At 34.2% G+C, this 24,950-nt stretch overlaps 1 protein-coding gene and 1 long non-coding RNA gene across 2 annotated transcripts in view; one reads left to right on the forward strand and one right to left on the reverse strand.

The window, feature by feature from the left end:
* LOC105735475 (uncharacterized) overlaps positions 1–24,950 on the forward strand; it is a 127,347-nt gene that overhangs the window by 57,774 nt on the left and 44,623 nt on the right. The gene's annotated exons all lie outside the window — the stretch shown is intronic.
* LOC116414381 (uncharacterized) overlaps positions 450–24,950 on the reverse strand; it is a 53,407-nt gene continuing 28,906 nt past the window's right edge. Inside the window, exons 5-6 of the long non-coding RNA XR_015292702.1 lie at positions 6,465–6,690; positions 450–855 (exon numbers count right to left, since the gene is read on the reverse strand). This is a non-coding gene — a long non-coding RNA (uncharacterized LOC116414381). The remainder of the gene's footprint in view (positions 856–6,464; positions 6,691–24,950) is intronic.

The following is a 24,950-nucleotide window of genomic DNA, read 5'->3' on the forward strand; positions in this document are numbered from 1 at the left end:
TTCGTGCCGTTCTTAGCCTCCCGTTGATATATTTTGTCCTACTAAGCGCGAAAAGGGTAACCGTGAATTTCACGAGAAAGTTGATGCCGCTCGGCCGCTTTCTGCTCGAAAGTATTGGTCGAGCTTTTACACGGGTATATACGGGTGGGATAGGAGAATGGAATTTTCGGGGAAAGAATGATGAACGTTTGACGAACGAGATTTCTTTCCTTTTTTTGTTTTTTCAATGTTTCTTGCGAATTCTTCCATGATACGGAACGAGGAGCGTAACTTCGATAAACTTGCACGTTTTGAAGATTCGAAGATAAATGGATAAACGCAACTTGAATATTATTTTTTATCTATAAATATAAATATTGCAAAGGATTGTGATGTGATAAAGTATGCTTCGATCGAATTCTGAGGCTTTCCTTATACTTTTCCTTATATATGAGGGGAATTAAAATGTGTTAGTAAATTATTTATTTTATTATCTCTCTTTATCGTATACAAATTTCAATTGCTTATAATTTAACCACAAACTTGCGTTTGTCTTAATAATCGACAACACCCCGTGCATGTTTGTTTCTTCGGTTGCTGCCTTCCTCTTTTCGTCTCTTTTTTTTTTCTTTTTTCTTCTTTTCTTTTTTTTTTTTTTTTTAATCGGTTTGTTTGGTCGTTTTAATTGGGCCTCCACGGCGAGATGCGATTAACCATGTCGGTGATAAATCAGGATGGAGCTACCAACGAGTTATCCAGTGGTAATTGGACGGAGTGTGGTTACTGGCTTCCTGAATGGTTCGGTGCTTCTGTACCTTTTGTCGGGGACCATTTCTTCTGTTTTTCGTGTATGGGATTGTCGAAGGATTTCTTCCACTGAAAAGGAAAAAAAGAAAAGGAGATTCATTCGTTTTGGAGATATATTGACATTCTTTCGTTCGATTTTTTTTCACGTTGGATTTCAAAGGACACCTTACTTAATGGATGCTTCAATGTTTATAAGGTACACGTTATCTCGACTTTTTGATAATGTCACACGACAAACTGTCCCTTCTAGTATACATTAAAACGCAAGAAATCTAAATTTCTCGACCTGACAAATGAAACTGTGCTTGCAAAAAAGAGATATAACGAATAGAAAAATTCATTCGCGCGAGACTTCCCTTTCTGCAAGCTCGCTACTTCCTAATAGCAAGCTTCAACAAATCTTTCAAATCTTCCTAATCCTCCTTTCTCATCTCTCCTTTCTCTTTCCTCTCCATCGCACGACGATATCCTTAATCCTCGGTCAGTCAAAGAGATCCCCTATCGGCTGGAGATCCTCTATCGGCCAAAAGCTCTATTCCACTTGGACCAAGCGATAAATCATTCGATCCCCGCTAATCATTGCCGCGTTGCAATTTGTCAAGCTAACGAGCCGATCGAACGTTGAAAATTCGCAATGACGTTGAAATAAAGCCCGGCCGACCCGTTGTAATGGCCGGCCGCGGTTGATTTAGCAAGGGTATCGAGCGAGGAGAGACTCTCCTCTCCCGAGCGCCAGTTTTCGATCGGCAAGGAAGGGATCTTCCGCGCGTAATTTCCGTGACCCAAGACCGCCGTCGTGGGGTCAGATCGATAAATCACTGTCAAGTTTCAGCGATTCGTCCATTGATAACGGGATGCCGCGAACAAGGAAGGCTTTCTGATGAAAGCCGACCGTTTTCAGAGTGGACGTATTCAGAGGTTCGCTCGTGGCGGAGGAGAAAAGAGAGAGAGAGAGCTTTGGCCACCTGGTCGAATTCTATGGATTGGATTCTCTGGTCTTGGATGATGATCGAATCGTGGATTTGGGGATTGAGCGGTAGGTAGTGATGGGATCGAGTCGAATGTGGTATTTAAGATGAGTGTACAAGTGTTGGATTTATTGTTTTTTTTTTTAGGAATTGGGGAATGTTGATTTTTAAGATAGATGTATTTGTTTGTTTGAATCGAGCAAGTGTAAATATTATCGTATTCATTTATTTTGTATTGATGATATAAATGTATTTGTTTATTAATGGTATTTGGAAATGAATATTTTGTTTGAGCCCATCACTACCATTTTATGTACAATGGAGTTCTTACGAGTTAAATTGTCGTGGTTTGATAACTGACAGGTTTTGTTGTGTTAAAAAAAAATTGTAGAAAGTCTTCGATATGGATGAAAGATGATCTGTCGTATGATTGGAAGAAATGCCAAAAAATTGAATAGCATTTTTTTGAACGTTCGAATCTTAACGTCTTTTTTAATTAACGTATTATAATGCTATTCTTCAGGAGATTAAACGTACGAGTGCGTAACAATAGATATCTGAACTGATGGATCTTTTGATTGTTGAGACAGTGAGAGGTGTTTGATTTAGAGATTATTAAAAAATGCTCTGAAATATTTAAACAGAATTTGGAAAAGTAATATTTATTGTTTAAGCTTTCTAAATTTCTTATAAAGAATAAACTTTAATTAATTGTGCACATATCACTAAATTCAAATTCATCACCAATTTTAAATCCCATCTTCAAACTTGTTTTACTTCAATCTAATCTCAAATCTCTCTTCCAATTCTAGAACCATCAAATACCTTCAAACTCATTATCTCTTATTTCAAACTCTGACCCTAATCCTTAACTTTCAAATCTAATTACCCAACTCACATCGTCAACAAAACCAAATGGTGTCATCTAACAAAGTGTCGAGACTTATCCAACAAAAACTTTTGAAATCTACCATCCTCAACAAATAATGGCATCATAACAAAGTTTCAAGAGAACACTTTAATAACAAACGTAACAAAAGTTCTAACAACTAGTAACATTAAAAAAAAAAAAAAATTAGACCACAACCCAAATGAATCATTATCACATTGGATAACGATCTTTCTCACATCCTTACAGAAATTTTTCTATCTTTCATCCGAGAATCGAAGGTCCTTCTGTCACAACGAAATGGGACACGTCAAAAGATCGTAACCCCGTATGAATTCGCGTCGAACCGCCCACGCGGCACGATGTGTATGATAATATTTCATCGTAATGTCACAACGGGCGAAACCAGACGCACGCTCATAAATAAAGAGAAGTCAATGGAAGAACTATTCGTGCACGGAACACGCCTATTCGCGTCCTGTCAACGGTTAGATCTAACCCATTCAAAATCGAAGGAGAAACGGGGAGAGAGAAAAGTCGCTTGTCTAAACTTGGGGAAGAATATTGTGAATGAGAGACGTTGAGGATCGTGATGGAAGGCGAGAATGTTATGGTTATGATTTGATCGAGGATTTGAAACTGGGCTTGGATATTATTTGAATGAAAACACGTCGCATGTCGTGAATAAATATTGTTTGTACTCGTTTCGATCTTGGCGAAATCGAAACAAAATAATATAAATAGTAGCAGCGTTAATAGATTAGTTAGAAATAGAACGAATTCTTGTATAATTTTAAATCTAAATTATTCTGCTATATAATAAATATAGAATTCTTGCGCGTAAAATAGTTTATAAAAGAAGTAAAACCGTAATCGATAAATATATTTTAAAATATCTATTCCGCATTTCCATAGTTTCGCTTAGATAAAATTTTTATCGATCAGATCGAAAATTTCTAAATTACGTAAGGGGAAATTATTTCTATATCCTTCGAGGCGAAATGATAATTTTCGAAGGACCATTTCCACCGAGGCACGAATTATTCTGCTCGAATGGTTTCTTGAATGTATAAGGTTGAAGTTCAAACAAATCGGGTAAAATGACTCGGCGCGGCACCACCAGTCGGCCATCAACTTCTACGCTATAATTGAAAATTATAGTCCATGCATACGCATGCTTTATTGCGGAAGGAATGCACTCTGAGGCAACGCAGCGCATTACCGTTAATGCCTATAATAATATTCAAAACTATTAGATTTTTAATCTACTTCTATTTCGTAACTGTGAATCTTATCATCTTCGATTCGATGTCATTCACGCGATAAATTGAAAAATATATCAATAAAAAATCCTTTGAATTTTTCTCTACAAAGTCGGAATTATTTTATTTCTCAAAGTATTTTTACCTTTAATCTTATTTTTTATAAAAAAAGATTTAACAATTTTTAAAAATATGAAAAAATCTAACGAATTCCTTTAAAAAAATTAAAAAATTTTCTTTCTCCACGGAAATTTACAAAACGATGGAAGATATGAAATAAAAATAAAATTTATTTAAATATATTACATTTATTTAAAGAATTATTTTAAGACTTGCGTTTCTATTACTTACTTTCATAACTTATTTTCATAATAACGATATATTATGTCCTAATAATATGTGTCGAAAATTTTCTGTATAAATAGGAATAATGATGTTCTTAATTGCTTCAGGGAAAAAGTAGTACAATGAAGAACGAAGAATGCTCTAAAAAACAAGGTTAACGGACTTACATTGATGTTTGTGTGGTCATTATACATATGTATGTACATGTATATAATAAAAAAAAAGATGCAATAAAAACATCTTACAATTTACAGTTTTAAAAAATAAGGTCAGAATTATACAGCTCCTTGTTTTTTCAGCATATTCATTAATTTATTTTAAAATAGAAAGAACGTTTCGAAATCTAAAATCAAACCACTTCAAACTTTATCGAATCTATTCTACTTTATTCAAACTATCTCACTCCCTTGCTATTTCTTCACTCGTTTTATTTTCTTTTAACATTAAATTAAATTTTATTTACGTCCAACTATCTCAAACTTAACTCAAACTATTTCGTTCGAAATAAATTATGAAAAACTTATATACTTAAATACGTAAAAAAATCTTTAAGCATCGATCATTATCCAAAAATTAATGTAAGGAAGTGTGCACCAAAGATGACCACTCGATCTCAAACTCGGTCAAACACGTTTCTATCCCGAGTATTCATCTCGACACCAACGCGTGCCCGGTTAGACACGCAGTAGAAGGCGGAGGATGGTTCGATGCCCTTCTCGAACCAGTTCGAGAGACGTCAACGAGTCGTCTATGAATTCAGGTATCCCGTTTTTTATCCGAGATCCCGTTTCTGCGCTTCCTCGTTCTCTTTTCTCCCGGAACATCCGCGCACGAGACGATCGCGAGACGAAATAACGATGATGCGATCGATGTTCGAACAATAATTCGGATAAAGGTTGGAGGTAAAATCTGATATATATTTTTTAAAGTAACAAACAATCGAAGAGTAAAAGAAAAACATCAATACAAGTCTCTAGATAGATTTCACAAAATCATAAAATGAAAATTTTTATTTAAGATTATATATGAAAATAATTGTCGAAGATCGAAGATAGCAATAGAGATAGAGATTACATTAATATATTTCCAGAATTTTTGAGAATGGATTTTGAAAGACAAACACAAAAATAATCAATATAAAAATATCAATCGAGACTCATTTATTACGACGACCGAAGATTAATTTCAAGCACAACTTTTCTTGTTAAAAATTAACAAAATAAGTTTCTTTTTATCTTTGCAGAAAAATATAATAATTCGAAATATTTAAAAAGTAAGAAAGCAAAAATAATAAATAATAATAATCAAATAAATAAGAATATAAAGAATATACTAATAGTTAAGAGTCACGTGGCGCTAGTGTCGCAGCTAAGTCATAGTTAAGTCCTGAGCAATTGAAATTTAAACGAACGAACGATATATTGAACACTCTACATATTTATATCTTTTTATTTTAAGAAGTAACTAAAGAGATCACCTAAATTTATTTTCTTAATCTTCATTAAGAAAAATTAATCTTGCTTCAACTTTTTCGTTTGTCCCATCGAGATTAAGATACGAAAATAACGATTAAGTTGGTTAAGTTTTCTCGCATCTAATTATTGGTCACGATCGCGATTATTACATCCAATGAGAATTTACGAGGGGCCTTCTTTCGTCAGGCCCTAATTACGAAGACCAACGTGAACGATCACGACACGCGACTCGCGATCCACAGTTTCGATCCCTCCTCAGGTGCTATCGAGATTACGATTGTGGATAATGTAATGGGATGATTTATCACCGCTCGAGTATTCATCTTGGAGGAGGGAAGATGGAGATTAGTGTTGGTGATTCTTTATCTTTGAGAATGGTAGCGATGCGATGAGGAATTAGGTTGATCTTTTGTTTCGATTAAAGGGTGGGGATATTTGATGGATTTGATTGCATTATGTTAAGGCATTTGAAGTGTTTCAAAGTGTAAAAAGTTTTGAGATGGTACACTAGATTGGAACAGTTTGAAAATAAATGGCATGAGAGTGTTCTGAATAATTGTTCCCCTATGTTTTTTGCATTTTTGAAATGCATATAAATAATAAATTGTATTTATTATTAATATAAGATGCAATAGAAAACTCTAGTTCAACTCAACAAGTTTTCTTAATTTTGATCTTACAAAATTTATGAACGCATTAATTATAAGTTTGATTTCTTTTTACTTTTATTTTTACTGACCTATTGAACGACCTATTCTCACGGGTTTTCTGAAAGATAACCATCTGAAGAATCAAAGAATCCGTCTGGTGGTCGGAATATCCAGATCCAGCAGACACTTGACACAGTCTTCGATAATCGCATACTGATTCTCGTGTTACATTTCAGCAGATTCAATTTCTCGAATATACAGTAGTAGTGCAGGATGATCCTGGAAACTGGAACAGGTTACATCTTTCCTCTGAACCTGTGAAAAAAATAAAACAATCTGATAAGAATATGAAAAATTACAAAAACTTTTCCTACGATCATTTCTTTCAAACTTTTCCATTTGATTATTACCTCTTCTCGATATTACATAATATTGTTTCAAAATAAATTATTTACATCCTCGACTTTTCCATCCGTATTTTTATTTCTTACACGATATTATCCTATTAATTCAAATCACTCTATTTCACTAATTCTCCACTGAAAATTTTCTCAATATTGTTTCACCGTTACAAAACTGAGACTATAACTCGATGCAAGATTTACAATAATGTTAATTCGCTTCACACCCTAACGATGACATCCATTCACGATCATGCCATTAAGTGATATTAAATTATCCACTTGTTACAAAGTTTCGTCGTTGAATTCCTATCGAGTTCGATAATTGGCTATAATTAATAGCGATGTAGCGATTCGCGAGGCATTTCGTGACGTAACGACCTCGATCGAAAGGTCGAAATCTCGATCTTACATCCATAAGAAATAGGCGGCATTGTTCCAATCACAGAAGAGGGAGCGAGTTAAAAGGGCATTTCGTGTTGTGCACACCTTTATTCATAAGTGTCGACCAACGAAGAAAATTTTTTTTCACAGCGAAAGAAGAAGATATAAAAGAAAAACGACACATTTCGTTCGTTGAAATAAACTATTTTTTACTATTTCACTCGAGAAATTTGAGAATAAAATGAAAATTATTGATAAAGAAAATTTCATTGGAAAATGAGGATACGATTGCAAATTTTATATAAAAATCAAGATCGAAAAATTCCTCTTCGCTAAGATTTCCTATTTTTCAATTCCAGAATTGATTGTCCAGAGTTTACCAAGAGTTTCGTATATAATTATAAAAAATATTTACGTATCCTTATCCCCTTCTTTATGATGTTCATTATGGTATACAAGTAAGTTCCTAATCTTTGAGAAAATATTTCTAACGAAATCAGCAGGAATAATATTCGTGCTATGCAAAAAATGAGACAGTTTTATTCTTATTAACAAATTTAAAATATGTTTCCTACCATGGAAGGGAAATATGTGGAATCGGCACGAATTTGTTGTGAATTCTTAAAATAATTAATTCTTCGTTAATAATTTAACTTTGAAAAAAAATTTTCAATAATAATTCAGCGTGTGTATATATTTCCATCGTCTTCCTGTGTTTAATAAGTTCATGCATATTCAAGTTTACGGCTTAAATTCTGCGTTCTGCATCATTTTGCATCAGGAATATCCGTTGCAGAGCAAAGTGACGCCAATTGGATACACGATGAAACTAAACTAACTCGTTAAATCTTATTCGCTTTTTTTTTTTTTTTTTTAATCTTTATTATACAAAGTTAAACTGTAAAATAAGACAGTATTAAAAGCACAGGATCAAAAAGTTTAATTTGGATAGCGATCATGTATAAATCTGCCTTCTTCACTGTAATGTTACTCGACTGTTTCGATATTTTATTTCATTGCAGTAATTAATCGACTGTTTTAACGTTTCGTTTTTCCCTCCTTATTTTACTAAAATATTTAAATTTAACGCCCATTTAACTGTTCTCCTTTAATCGATTCACAGAAAATTAAAATTAGCCATAATCGATAATACCGAATCAATTTACAAATTTGCTAATAAATGTTGTACCTAATTTTTCTGAATTGGAATAATTTATTAAAAATTTGAATCGTAGAGCATCATAAATCAAAATCGATTGATTATTATCTATCAAATAGATAATAATTATTGTTTAACTTTTTTCCAAGATACAATTTATTAACAACGCTTCGATAACATCTGATTATTAATCATTTTCAGAAATTTTCAAATTGGAAACAACAATAGAAAGTTATTTGCAATTCAAATCCAAATGAACGAGTGAAACTTTTTACTTAATTTCTGAAACTTTTTCAACGAGTTCCTCTATCATTATCGCATGGTCCGCCAATTTTTTCTTTTCATCTTCCTCTCATCCGTTGAAAAATGAAATATTCACCATCACATTGTTTCTTTATTATTTCGCGGTTAATTTTTGTCTCGAGACGGTGAACACGAGGAATGGCTAGAGAATTCGTGCAAAATTTTCTCCGTCCATTGTTTTGAAGGCCCGAATATATTATATACTATTTGGTTCGATTCTTGTCGAACCGTGGCTGGTTCTGGTGTTTGACTTCATAATATTATGTTTACTATCTATTCTTAAAATTCGAAAACGAGATTTTCAGACTAATTTCAGGACAACAAATTCCTTCGCTCTGCTCACACACAGATTTCTTTGATAATGTTTCGAACGAATATAATTATGTAAATATTGGAGAATAATGCAAATTTCTAAACGAAATACAGAAAGTAATTTGTATATGCAAAATATACGATGACTTCGACTTTTTTATTCCATATTTTTTGTTCGTATATAATGTAAAACTTTAATTAATAACTAACTGTAAAATAATATTCCGCATAAATGTAACAGGTTATAAAGTTTGAAACGTTAGCCAGTCGAGGAAAAATGTCACAAGGCTAGATTAACTTACTTGCAAGTGGTACTTGTCTCTATTAACATAATTATACGTCTCTCTTTAAAATATATCCTCTTAATGTGCGCGTGTTTACAAAATAATATGAAATTTTAATTTTTTTCTTTTCTTTTTTTTTCTTTTCATTCACCGTTAATACCCCGAAACTGAAAAAGTGCATTAAAATAGATTATGCCATGGTTTAGAAGAAATTTAGAAATCTAAAGAAATATCAGATTCAAAGAAACTTGATTCATTAACTCGTAAGAAAGTATGGATTTTATGTAATCTTCACGTTATAATATCGAAAAAAATACAAATGTATTTTAATTCTTAACGCAACATAAAATTGATCAAGATGGGTCAAACTCGGAATAAAATAATCCATTATAACACAATATTAACTTGAAAGAAGATATTTTATATCCACCTCACGACATTCTTTCTTTCGTTATATATGAAAATCTAAGAGCTCAACGTTTCTTACTTCAAGAAACTTTTTTATTAGATTTATCAAAAAGAATTAATTTTACTAAAAATCGCGTTAATCCAAAAATATTTTGGATCGATACAAAGCCGAACAAAACATACAATAATTTACAAATAAAAAAAATTTGTAAATTAAAACACACCATGTTCAATACATTCTATTCCTAAATTCTCCAAACTTCTTAATAAAGCAAACGTCGTCTCGTGCAACGATCAATCGATCCTTATCATTAAACCGCGATCGAGAAAAGGGGATCCAACCAGTCTGGACACCGATACCGAGGTCCAAGCAAATCGTTTGTCTCGTTTCACATATGCACACGATACACAGAGGAGGAGGACTGTAAAATACACCCAATCCCGAAGGCCGTCCACCTTGCGCTTATACCGGGTGTCCCGGTGTAACCGGTCTCGTTCCGCTCCCCGCCGATCGTTATCGAATTAACGTTAACGTCTTTACGTAATCCCGGTGAGTTATATACACGCGTTCTATTTTGACTGACACCGGTTTCTCTCTCTCTCTCTCTCTCTCGTTCCACCGGCCATTTCTCATGCTACCGGTCGAAAATCGGCCCTCGACCGAGAAACGTGCACTTTTACACGCGTACGAAACGATTTCGTAACGTCACGGTTATCGATTTTAATTATCGGCAGTGCGAGGCGATGACTGGAATACGATGACTGGGTAGGGATGGGTTCGAGTTTGTCGCGTGCATACGAATCATCAATTTACGAGTCGATTTCGGTTTCCCGATGTTTTTGAGTAATAATACACTCGAGAAATAATTACTCGAAAGTTTTTATCATTGTGACGTGGTATTATATTTATGTTTATTAGATTGATGGTAGTCTTATATCTTGTGAAACGAACTTGTACAGATTTTAAAATCTGTCTATTCCTTAAGAATAGTTTTTAGGAAAGAGTAGAAGAAGAGTACTGTCTCATAAAATAGATTCGAAACTGAACAAAGTTCAAGTCTATCTTGCGAGATACTTAATCCCATCGCTAATGGTAAGATCATACTTATTTTAGATTCGTAAAATGATCGATTGTACGTACACATTATTACTTCTCTCCTTTAATTCCCACTTTTTTCCTTTCCATACAGATAAGCCTTTAATTTCGATTAAAAATTCAAGAGAATCGTGAAAAATTCAAAAAAGAAAAAAACAGAATCAAATTCTCGTACTCCTTTTCAAAAATAACATGAACCGCGTCGCTTTTCCACAACAAGAATATAACGAAAAATCGAGCGAGAAATAAGAAAAACTCTTAAGCGGTCGCGTGGCCCAAAACTCATCGCGCGACACCAACGATCCATAAGAACAACACGGCAGCACGTGTCCCGCCACCGACCTAATCGATCAACCTCCATCCACCACCGTATACCTGTCTCTCCCTTTTTTTTTTTTCCTTCCCTTCCTTTCTTTTCCTAACATCCTCCCCTCCCCGAGTGTGCCACGGTCGGTAGTACACGGCCACACAATGCCTCTTAGAAAGTGTGTCAGAGGTGTACGTTTCAATTCTCTTGCCGAAGATTTTTCGCGGCGAACGTTGGTCGTGCACGGCCGGGTAACAGGTGATTAATAGCGTTCCTTGTTTCAACGGTTTCAACGACGTAACGCGTGGCCGTAACGTAATCGATTTCCAAAGCAGGCATCGACCGGACTTGAGGAAACCTTGAATATTCATTTCGAGGAAACTGGACAGCGCGCGCAGCTTCCTCCACGCGGATGAAAATGTCGGTCGTGGGAAGGTTTCTGTAACAGGATCGTGTTCCTTCTCGCTCGAGATTTTCCTTTTCTCTTTTTTATACACGATATCTCTGGATATCGTTGTGTGTACAGATCTGTCTCGTTCTCTCAGTCTCGCGGTGTTTGGAGATGTTTGACGATGGGGAGGGACGATGTTTGGGGATGATGTTTCGTTCGAAGGTTTTTTTTTTTTTATTTATATTTCGGACTTGGAAAATAATTTTTGATTTTATTTTGCATTCGCAGATTTGAAGTTATTTTTCGTTGAATCTCGAAGAAATTATTGAATTGAAAAATGTAAAATGACTTTGGTTTAAAGAGTCTTATCTGAAAGATATGTACGTATAGAATAAATATTTTTTAAAAAATTTACAGAAGTAATTCTTGATATGCTTGATGCGCAAATTCGTCTGACAATAGACGTTCCGCTTTCCCTTAAGCTTCCATCCATCTTTTCTTCCTGAATATTTCACTCGTACAAGTCAATCATTGCTGCACCTTGCTATATCTTATTCGAACGTATACATTATCTTGAAAGATATCAATTTTGCCACGTAGAAAGCGCCGATTCTTGTCTACGGATTGTTTATATTCTTGACACTGGCAAAAATACAGATTCCTTATCTGATCATCGTGTAGGAGTCATTGGAAATTTTGAATTCTCACATTGAAACATCATTTTGCGAATCAATAATTTTTAGGATTGATTTTAATTTCCTAATTAAACATGATATATATAAAATTTATAAAATTTAATTGTGTGAGTATTTGTCATTTAATTTGAAATAAATACAGTAAACTGTTCTAAGATTTTTCAGAGAACCTGTATTTTTCCTTTTAAGATGCCACCATTTTATAATATTATAAAACACAGAACTATTATTACAAAATAAAATAAACTAAAATACCTTTAAATTGATGGAACTCAAGATTTTATGATTAAAAAATTAATAATGATATTTTGAACGAATCCAAAGATACTGATTTCCAAAAAAACTAGAGTCAAAATCAAAGAGATAACAATTACCTATAATATTAAGAGAAAACTTATATTCCAAAAATATGAGATGTTAGATGACAACGTTTTACGATCACGAATAGATGATTGACACTACTATCATTGTACACGCAACGAGTGGAAAGATACAGTATAACGACTATCGAATTAATTAATTGGTCACCGATCAATTGCCTAATCAGTTATCCTCCATTACATTAATCGAATAACACGCACAAAGCAAAATAAATGGTCTCAAGTAATTTATAGAATGCTAGTTATAAGAGGAAAGTAATATATAAATTGTTATTTACTGCGACAAATGTTAATGCGTAAAGTACATTAACAACTATTAACTACCTCAAAGCGGCATAAAACCGCGAACAGCGCTCTTTGTCACGAACTATATTTTCTTCTGTTGCCCTCTTATCCATTCTCTCGGCCATTAGAATACCATATCTCCCAATCTAGGAAAAAATCTTTTACGGCGGTCATAACTTATCGTTGGTGCATAAAATTGACGAACTAATCACGGGTCAACCGGCCACTAATCTTTCGTTGGTCATGAATCGACGATAAACTATGTTCCATTATGATATAAATTTTAATTGATCGCGCAACATCGTATAGTATTAATATTTTATCAAATTGATTTTAGCAAAAAAATTTTTTGAATCTTTTTTTTTTTTTCTTTCAAATTTTAAATTCTTCGCATTTCGCTTTCCACACTTTTCGTCAATTAAGTGAAAAAATGATTACACGTTCTGAGACTCCAATGCACTTTGTTGTATTAACAATAAAGAAAAACATACGGAAAATTGTTCCAATCAAGTTTCAAAAGTGCGTATAAACTTTAACAAACGTATTATTTCGAAATCAGAAGTAGAAATTCGAGGAACAGCACGAAATGTTCTATTTCAACGACATCGTCTTGTAGCTATTTATAATGTTTGACAAGCAACGATAGATAAGTAAAGTGACTTGTACGAACCGCTGTTTACGCCCTGTAATTGCGAAAATTTTACTGCTGTCGGCACCTGGAATGAATGGGCCAGACTGTTGTAACACAATCTAATGACGAAGGAATAATGGAATTCGTCCGATTCCTCGAACAAAAGGAGTATAAGAATTTTAGCGAAACGAGATTTCTTATCTCCTCTTGTATTTCCTTTTTTTAACACGATTCTCTTCTACAAAAAAATAATCACCTTTCCTTTTTCACCAGAGATTCATTTATTAATAAGATAAAAATCGTACAATTCTATAATTGCCGGCGAATTGAACCGTAAATTCAAAGAATTTTTCCAATCGCGATAAGTCACTTTCGTTTAATGAAAATTCGAAGATTTTCAACTCGCGAAAATTCCAATAATGGAGGACAAATTATTACAAAGTTGATTCAATTATCAGAGAAAATTACTTTAACGCCCGTTCAACGTCTCTCTTACGAAACCAACTAATCGAGATTCAAATCGTAGTACAGTAATTAAGCAAAAAACCTGATTAATCCCTGCCAATTACTCGCTCAGCCACTTAAAAGATCCGGTACCATTCTGGTAATAACCTCTGCCATCGATTCAATAATAACCTATGCTGATCCCAAACGTTAAAATGAACGACGACGCATTGAACGGGGAATGGCCGTGTAATAAAGTTTAACGACGACCTCGTTAGCCGGAGAGGAGAACAGAGGTAAAAATTTGGCCGAGCTTGTATCGCTTGTATTTTGAGAAAAAAAAAAAAAAAGAATTAAAGAGGCTCGTCATTGCGAAAGGCAATCGGCTGACAAATGATCGTGCGCCTCTCTTTCCCGCGGTGGAGGGAAGGAGGAGGAAGGACGAAGCGTGCAGGATCGTTCGCACAATTGAATTAATTATCGGGCAGGCAGGGCGAGAAACGATCGGACCAGATTTCACCGTCCTGTCCTATTAAGATACTAAATCAACGCTTGCCTACACGAAACTCGCATTAACTCGCTCATAACTGGCTCATAAATCTGTGGGGATCCGTCAAACGATCGTCAAACGACGCGCAACGTATCGTGGAAATTCGTTTTATACGATTAAATAGGAATGCTTGGATGCGAGACGTTTTGAAGAAAGAGAACCGATTTGTGGAAACATCGAGAGACGATTAACTTTGATTTCACAAAAAGTTTAAATTATTAGCAATGGTTCAATTTTGTACCTGTACAAATAACTTGTAACTCGTGTGTTACGTTAAAATTGATATATTTCTATCTTGTATCTTTCTTATCTATTTGACAAATATTTTCAAGAAACTATATTGGAAACCATCCCGAAATTTCTTCATTTCGATATAATATTTTAATTTCTCGATTCTTTTACAAAAAAAAAAAATAAATAAATAAACATTTTCCTCGAATTTTTCTAACCAACTTCTTCAAACATCGTCAAACTGTTAAAATTGATATATTTCTATCTTGTATCTTTCTTATCTATTTGACAAATATTTTCAAGAAACTATATTGGAAACCATCCCGAAATTTCTTCATTTCGATATAATATTTTAATTTCTCGATTCTTTTACAAAAAAAAAAATAAATAAATAAACATTTTCCTCGAATTTTTCTAACCAACTTCTTCAAACGTCGTCAAACTGTCCCAAATTTCCTTGATGCAATCGTCCTCGCATCTCAAGATTTCTCAACACTTTCGAATACCTCGAAGCCGATGCTTTGTTTCCTTCTCAATACTCATTCTACGATTATTTAACCAGTTCTGATGCGTCGATCGAAGACAATTACACGTATCGATATTGCATTTCGAGCCAGACAATCTAAAGCGTAATCCGATCTGCTCGCGGCCAGGAGGTGGTCCCAATGTGTGGGATTTCGACTCGAAATTTATCAGGAGCACCGATATGCTAACGAGTATGCTGGCAATCCGGACAAATTGAAGACTCATAACAAGCGGCTCATGTTCGACCAATCGTGATCGTATCGAAAATGCATACTTGTATCATTGTGATTCTATTTTCTTTTTTTTTTTTTTTTTGATTTGCTGGATGAATATTTAAGATGTGAGTAAGGGTTTGAAAAGGGGATAAGAAAGAAAAAATCATTGGAAAAAATTTGGAAAGTTAGACATTGATGTTTGAGAAGGTTTTGGAATAAAGTTTGTAGAGGGTTGACGATAAATAAAATTATTGGGAAAAATGGAAGATTCGAGGAAACGAAGGGGGAGGTAGAAAATAATAGGAAATAAGTTGAAATAACTTTCAATGTTTCTGATTTAAATATAATGAAGGGAAATTGCGTCCAATTAACAGGAAAGATGAGAGAGGAATGAGAAGGCCCGAACACAACTGGCAATTAAGCTGCATCCGAAACAATAACGCTTTGTATTTAATGAACTTGTAAAATCTGAATATTTCTTCGCAACTCTCGCGACTGTCAATAGCTAGAATTTAACGATTATCAATGACTAAGCGGTATTTCTCGAAAACACTTCCTTTTTTTAAGAAAGTGATTGGGTATTATCAGTCGATCTACTTGGTATTCAGATAAAATAAATAGATACGAGGTTGGAAGAAGGGAAGATTGAATACACTCGTTAGCTTCGTTTATCTTGACAACATAATCAACTCTTTCTCCGCGTATTTTTATTGCTAATGAAGATAATAAAGTGAGGCTGGCTCGTTAAGGACTAGACAACCGAGACGATATTTAAGAAAAAAAAGAAAAAAAACAGGACCTCTTCGTTCTCAAACGTTATTTCTGTTTCAATTTTATTAATAAACTATAATGAAAAAGAATTCTCAAAGATGGAAACTCTATTATTAAAATAATTAATAATAACTATTGACTTCCATCACAAATTGTTTCCTGAAATTTTTTTTAAAGCAATATGAATGTAGTAATGCAGAAGGAAAATTTCAAATCTTAAATAATGTAAATTACGAAATGCACAATCCACCACGTAACAATTTAAATTTTAACAATCATTTGTCTATGGAATAATACACAAGTTTTATAAATGATTTCATAATATTAATTCCTTTTCATCGCAGACGAGAAATTTTATTCTTCACTTAACACGCTACACCTTCGTAAAATTTCATACGTTAAGTATTACCTATAACAGTTTACAAACAGATAAACTTATACCACGATACACGCAATACTTTTCCAAACGAGTCGTTCTATTAATTAAAATTGCAAAATCTGGAAAACGTGCAACATTTCCCAAACAGAAACGAGAAAACAACGAAACTTTCTATCGACTAACAGAGTACACAACGGAGTAAAAGTCTACCACTAGGCCGAGCTAACAAAATGAACAAGTTAGCAAGCCTACCCCACGCAGTGCAATAAAGAAAACCGCAAATAGATTCTCATAAATCGAAAGAAACAGCGCAAGAAAGAATGGTGGGTGTTTTAGACTTGGGCTAACATTATTTGCTCGGCCTTACCGTGAACAAGGCTCACTTCATCGAGCTTACGTGTATGCGTGAACACAGGACCGTATTCATTATTCGTGGCTAACACGCAAACAGCACCTTCCCTAGAATATCTCTTACCTCTTTATCTTTTTTTACCTCTTCTGTGTATAAACATGTAAAATCAATCTGTAAATCAATTAGAATAAAATCCCTGATCCCTGAGATTTATACGTTTGTTTTTCCTATTCGTTGGTGTGCATAGAAAACGACCTTAATTTCACGTGGTCAAACGTCTTTTCTTTTTGTCCACGGATCAAAAACTGATAGCCTTAAAATAGTCGATTTAAGGACGCGATAAGAGCTACGTATAATTACTCGAACAGCCAATTATTCGTAGGATATATTTTATGGGATACGTTGCAAGATGGATGGTTATGGAACGATTGCGATTGAAAAACTTGGGATAGAAATGGAATGGAAAGTATGTAATAGGTTTTTTTCAAAAATATTGTTTCTTTGGATCAATAGAAAATTTTTAAAATTGATTGAAAAATTTTAGAAAAGAAATAGAATGGAAAATGTTTAATAATTACGCTTGAAAATATTGATTCTTTGACTGTATTTTTACAGATTTTCCAATTTTAAAATTTTTGTAATATTTTACAACTACTATTTGTCTTGCTGTAATGATGTGATTTTGTTTTGAAAAACAATTGAAACTATATTTATAAGAATGATCCAATAGATCTCAAAGATGCAATCAGTTAATTGATAAAAATAAAACTGGTATGGTTCAGTTAATATTAATTTTAACTTATTATTTCAAAGTATAGAAAGGTTACATTACTGGTTGGAAAAGTTTTCAAAGGTCATTCCATAATTAATAATACGATAAAAAGATAAAAAAGAAATTCTACATTAGGTGTCAGAACATGAGAAGAGAATTAAATGCTTGAAACTAATAATCAATCAGAAGTACAGATCAATCTCTGGTCAAACCTTAAGAGATATAATTTATGCTACTTGTCAAACTTGTTTCTATCAACAACTTGTAATTCCAGCCAGTGAACATTTATATTTCTTGACTACCCATACAAAACCATGCTTTTTGCCCGATTATAAAGAAAAGCAAGATAATTTATGAATTTATTCCAAACATTTTTTTAAAATCAAATCCCCACTATCCATTAACGCTAAGAGTCTAGAAAGTTCACCACTACTTCAACTTGTATATCTCTTTGCTATAATATAAATTAATAGCATAAACTAAAAAAAAAAAAAAAAAAAAAAAAACTTTAGCCTCGAGAATTAATAATTTACATAACACGTATTCAAAATATATTCAAACTTTCCCATTTACCAATTTATACCTTTCAAAAAATTTTCATTTTTTTCCCAAACCTCCTATCTATAATATCTTAAATACAAAAAATTATGTACGATTTTAATGCACAAAAAAAGAAGAAGAAAAATCTCATTCTTCCAAAAAGAGAGAGAGAAAAAAGAAGTCAGAATTACCGATCGAGCGAACAAAAGCGCACAATTCTATCGAAGGTACACGATCCCTTTCCAATCAATTCCAATCCTTCCGTGACTCGGTGTTGAACGTACGCACTCGAGGGGAAAAAGAGGCGGAAAAACGCGAACGAAAAAAACGGGCAACGCATGATTAACTTTTCGCGCCGCTTCCACACACGCACGCGCACGCACACCAATATTCATTCGATCGCGATGTAAACGCAATTATCCACCTACCTAGCTTTAAGTGGCAACAGGCGTCGAGGAGCGCATAAATATCCGGCCTGTGGAAAAATAGCGCTGCGTGATGCATGTCGCCGCGTATACAAGAGGCGAACGATCTGGAAACGGGGCTCGAACGCTTCGTGGACCAATCACCGAGCCGAGATCGGGACACCGTGTGCACGTCACCAGAAGGACACGCCGAAAGGGTTACACACCGTGACTGTGCCTTATTAACGATATTCCACGGTGCTAGATAAAATATTATGCTAATCCACACGATAATGAGAACACCGTTTATCTTAGAATTGGCCAGATGGAGAAGGAAATGGGGATAGAGGCATGGTCCATGCATAGTTGAGAATTATCCGTGTGAGAGAGATTTGATGTTCGTTTATCCGTTTAAGAAGAATCTTCTGTTTTATCGATAAAATAAAATGAATTCGAACGAAGATCTTTACATATTTATGGAAGAATTGTGATGATAGAAATTAGAAAAGTTTCGTGCAAATTTAACTGACGATATATCGTTGAAATGAAATTTCCTCGAAGAAAATATTACATAAGGGGATAAAATCAATCCTTAGATTTAATTTCGCGATAGGTTGATAAAACAGAGAAAGACTTACGATTCATCATCTCGTTCGTGATTTACAATTTTTTCTCAACTCTTAAAAAAAAAAGATCTGAAATATCTTCACGTTCCAGAATAAAATACCTCCTCGATCGTAGTGAATTAATCCCGTTCGATTCGTCATAAAATCGTATGGATAAAAACGCAACAACTCGGGTAAGACGAATTCCTAATGAAACCTGGCGGTCATAAACGAACGCCGCGGCGACAGTTCGCGGAATCACGATCGCGGGTCTTTATCATAAACCAGTGATCGTTCAACCCTTGACCTTTCGCCAATTTAGCGGCTCAACGTGTAACGTAATTTACACGACAGCCTGCTAAATACGCGAGTGCCGCTTATTACTTTCTTGTGCCCGCTTCGAACCGACATTCCGCACAATTATTGCGACATCGGTTGTTCTTGGAACCCGCAGCTCGATGGTAATAAGGATAACGTTTCATATACGAAACTTCATCGATTTATCCGGATTCGATGCATTTCAAGAATTAACCTTCGACTTGTCACGTAACATCGTGTGTACGGCGTGTTAAGCTATTACGAATAATTCCTTTATTTTTCGATGGAATATTTTATTTTCGCGTTTTAAGCTAATTAATGTATTTCCTACATACTTTTGCCAATTTCAAACTTATATTATTATTATTATTATTATCCTATTAACGGATACTTTTTTACCTATCGATGTTAGAAACGAATGAATATTTATTTAATATCCTTGTCGTAATAACGTGATTCTTCTTCTTCTTCTTCTTCTTCTTCGCTTAATTATATATAATGCAACATGTCAGATTTTCCTTTGCAATTAAGAAAATAGTTTTAAATTTATGCATCTATTTTTCTGCTATGATAATTTTGCTGCAATATTTGGCAATGCAAATTTTAGAAAAACAATTTCGATTGTTAATTTAAAACCTCTACAGGTTTTTTCTCAAAAACTACCCCTCAATTGTGATGTCAGAGTGGTTGTCGAATTTGAATTAAATCACTGTTCAAACGAAACACTTTTGTAAGTACTGAATCGTCATCTTGTATACACAAGAGGGATGCTAGAATGCACCAGATACAAAAAAGTTGCAAAGAAGGCGTTAGAAGCAGGTTGCTGCACCCATATACAATCTCTTGGGTTTTACAATTACGATCCACCTATCGATTTGGATTATTTTCCGTGAGAGTGGATCTCGATATGTAACCATTCATCATGAATTACACCCAACAATCGCGTCAGAAGCGTTTTTGAATCCTCATCGCGAGATGCTTCGAGGGTTAAGGTCGATTCGTATCATCCGATGGAAATCCGTTATGATTCGTTTCAGAATAAGAAAAAAAAAAAAGGAATGCATACCTTTTTGAATCGTAAAACTTTCGAGATACGTATTGATCCGCTGCAGTAAGTACGTCTGCTAAGACCTATCGAATTATTATTCGTGTATTAACCATTCTCCCCGCTCAAAGGATTAATATATTAATATTTGAAGGGTAAAGAGCAAAACAAGCATACAAGCATATAGAGAAATATCGGTTAAGATAGTCATCTCATCGATTCAAGTTAAAAAGAGTATTATGAAAATATATTTAATTTTTTGTGATTAATAAATTCAATAAAAAAATGGCATATTATTAAAATGAATTCGAGTCGTTAAAATATATATATTGCAAAAAAAATACATATAATAATAAATGCATTACTAATAGTTCTAAAAATATGATATTTTAAAATTTCATTGTTGTATCTTCAAAACTGAAATTACAACGTTTAACTCAATGTTGCCAATAAATTATTTTTCTAATAAGATATACTGTTGATTATCTCTGAAGCCCAATCCACCAATTCATATGAATGAGGCGTGATAAATACACTTATAAAATTTTGAATTAACGTCTCTCTTCCCTATTTTCGACACTCATAAATCCATCGAATCGATCATCAAGAGATTTCGAGATTCTGGGATAACAATTGCAATGATCCATTTTTATTGAGAAGAATAACAGATGAACGAGAGCAAATTGCGGCTTATCAGATATCGAATGATAATTTGACGAGCATTCGTGCCAAATTCCCTGCTCTTGTTTGATATACGAGACGATTACGAATGATCGATCGGTATCTGCGAAATTGGAACCTTCGATCGGAAGATGCTTTCCTCTGCCCGATTTTTCAATACTTTTCGTGTCCTGCGGTTATACTTCACGCGATGAAATTCGAGAATCTCGAGATGGATAAGAAGATGATAAAGGAAGAATCTGTAGATTTATCAAGATTTGATTAAATCGAAATCTCAATCTCGAAACGATTCCAAGTTTTCAAGATTACAGAGATTCGAATCACTTGGAATATAATTCGAAGAACTCTCGATAAATCTTGGAAATCTTGAGAATTTTAAAAATTTCTTATCTGCATGTAGAGAAAAAGAAGGAAGAGTCTTTTTCCTTTTTTTACCTAGTTCAAATTTTGTAACTAGACGAAAAGAATTAACATTAAAATTTTACAAACTAATAAATCCTCTTGCATATCCGAAATTCTCTGACAAACCTCCTGAATAATCCTCTTACCTCTCCTCTTATCCTCTAATAAAAATAAACAAAATTCCAAAGGGGAAATGTGTTCAATGTTTCGAAAATTTATACATAACAACAAAGCTTCGTATTCGAAAACAAAGAATTTTCCAATCCCTTCCACGATAATTACATCGATCCCACTATTACCCACCCACTACAAAATTATCACGCCAATTATTACCAATCTACAACGTCATCTAGCAAAAAATTTTTCGCAATATAACGCAATTTACCCGCTTGACAACCCCGACTCACTCATCATGTCAATGAGTTAAGATTTAAATCGTTTCGAACGCCACCTGCGTTCGACGCACGCGCAAAGTGGCCGTAACCGCGTACGAAAATTCGTAGCTTGCCGACCGAAAAAGCCAACGATCCGAAAGCGATCCTTCTCCCCCCCTCCCTCGCCCGGTAATTGCACGTTATCCGGTTACGAGTAAAATTGTGAAGCGTCGGATCGTGTTTTACGGTTCAATCGACCCGGAAGTGGGGGGGAGTCATTTCCTCTCTTCGTCGGTGGGACGGTGACAATATCGATTCGCGCTTTCGTGGTGCCCTCGCGAGATCTGTAGACGCGTCAATCTTTCTCTGTCTCTGTTCGAAGAGAGGGGAGGGGAAGAGTTTCTCTTTCGTTATTGGACGGAATATGTTGTGGACGATGACCGGGAAATTTGACGCGGAGATGATCGGATGATGGGGGAATTCCGAGAAGCGATGCGGTAATTTGGTTTGCTTTGCGCGCCCCTCCCATCGCTTGCCAAAAATTGTTCTGTTGATTATTATTGAAGGTGAAAAGACGGATCGTTTGGACGTTTCTTTCTTAATTTTGACGGTTTGAGGTTTGGGTCAATTTGAAAGATATGATACGTGCATTTCTCTTCGTTTCGTCGCTTGCCAAATTGCTCGGTTGATCGTGATGGATTATCGTTATAAGTTTTCTTTTTGAGCCTGATTATTCGAGATAGCTTGGATCGTAATTTGGGTTAATTTTGGGATATATTTCTGTTCTCATCGTCGTCCGGTCGAATTAAATGTGAAAAGATTCAAAAAATTAATTCTTAAGAGTTTTGTTTTTATTATAATAATTTCTATCCTGTAAAAATTCGGTGAGACATCCTGATTGAGTTTCTAATAGGCGGAGATTGGAATAAAGGCGAGCAGTTGTGAGAAAGTGAGGTTAGTATGGACATCTGGTGGCAAGGATAAGAAAGACCGCCATGTTTTAAAGATTTGACTAAAAAAAGATTTAAATTTTCTTTTAATGAATTATTTAAAATTAATTTTTTTTCAAGGTAAATGTTAATTGAAAAAGAATCATTCAAAACTTTAAACTAGATTAGACCGAATGATAATTAAATTTTGATATTTACGAAATATATCTCTGGATCATCGTTCTTTTTCGAACATTAAATGAGAAACCAATTTATATTTCGTGCAATGAAACGGAGCAAGTTTATATACATAAAACATAGGACTTTATGAAACTCCAGAAGAGAGAAAGTTGAATTACCGTGCAGTCAATTCAGAGATCACGAAGAATTGCCATAAAACGCAGCCTCGTAGGTTTCCTCGAGCTATTCATCTTGAACGAACGACGCTAAATCCCTTTCATTAAAACGTGGAAGAGATTTCTGACCATTTCTTTATTCCGGTAATTTCCAACGAAAAACACGCACGATTGTTCGATCATGTGCAAATATGGCGCAAAACAGGATGAAAATGGCGATTATTCCCCATAAGAGGAATAATCGACGATTTCATTAAACTGTTAGAATGGATACTATGTCTTTTTGTCAATTGTCCTCCAATTGAAATCTTTTTTTTAAAAAAATTCTAATCGAGCACAACTTTCTCTTATTTCAATGCATTTTATTAATAAATCAATAAATTAATTTATACAGATTGCTAATTTAGGATTAATTAGAGTTAATTGATATAAAAATTTACAACAACGATAATGAATTTACAAATTTATAGGAAAAAAATTTTGAAAAGATCTCCTAAGAATTGCGTGTTAATATTCTTTAAATTTTGGCTTTAAAATTAATTTTCTATATATCGAGAAAAAAGGAAAGGAAAAAATGAAATTTGAAAAAAGAAATTTCAGAAATTAACCGTGTAATCAACAAAGACGTAAAATACTTGGACGGCAACAGTGCTTCGGCCGCAAATCGCACAAATCAAGTAATTTACAAATACTCCACCCGAAAACTAACCGTATCCCAAGCACCTGTATCACAAATCAAAATCGCAGCACGAAACGATATCGTAAATTATACGGCCAACGCGTTTAATAAACACATTATTAAACATGCTGCTAGTTTGAGTTATCGCGTAATTACCAGGCCATTATGCGGTCAATTTGTGCACGTGAAATTGTTCAACACGGGAAACAAAGTCGCATTAAACTTGGTGGAACAAAGCGGAGTAAAAACTCGATGAAAAATAAGAGCAATAAATATAGAAAGCAAAAAAAAAAAAAAAGTATAAATTCTGACAAGAAATTTTTTCAATGGACCAAAAAATGTGAGTTCTTCACAAAATTATTTATTCACAATCCCCTTTGTATCCCTTCTTTACTTACTATTTTTATTTTTATACTTCTAATTTATTTTCACTTCTTTTTTAATTTATTTTAAAGTACTCGTTTCAACTGTTTAAATAACAAAATTACTTTTCTATTACATTTCCTATTTTGCTTCGCGCTTAAGAAATCATATCACAATTTTTCAAAATTCAATGATACCTTATTTAACTCAACCAACCCCGATCTTCCCAACAAACGTCAACTTCAAACCATGGCGGGAATCATCAACCTGGTGGAGGTCGTGCGTTTCAAAGATAAATTATTCCCAGGAAGGTAACAGTGGTACGAACTATAAAAATGACATGGGCTAACAACAAAGAACCATTAGAAGCGAGGGCGACATTGTCGGCGATAAAATATGAGGCTGTGTAACGTTTTCGACAGACCGCGATAAAGCAACTTGTAAATAGATAAGAGCATATAGGAGAGGGTATCGCGTACTCCAGCGTTCTAATTAACGACACGTGTCACGACGTTGATGTATTCGAAGCCGATTATTAACGAGGAGGAAAGAGGTGGAAGAATTCTACTTGAAATTAGAAAAAATTGGGAATTTTCTAAATTTT

Source organism: Apis florea, unplaced genomic scaffold, assembly GCF_048593485.1.
Source record: "Apis florea isolate Af1SG1 unplaced genomic scaffold, ASM4859348v1 contig_3195_pilon, whole genome shotgun sequence".
In the NCBI taxonomy this organism is placed as follows: domain Eukaryota; kingdom Metazoa; phylum Arthropoda; class Insecta; order Hymenoptera; family Apidae; genus Apis; species Apis florea.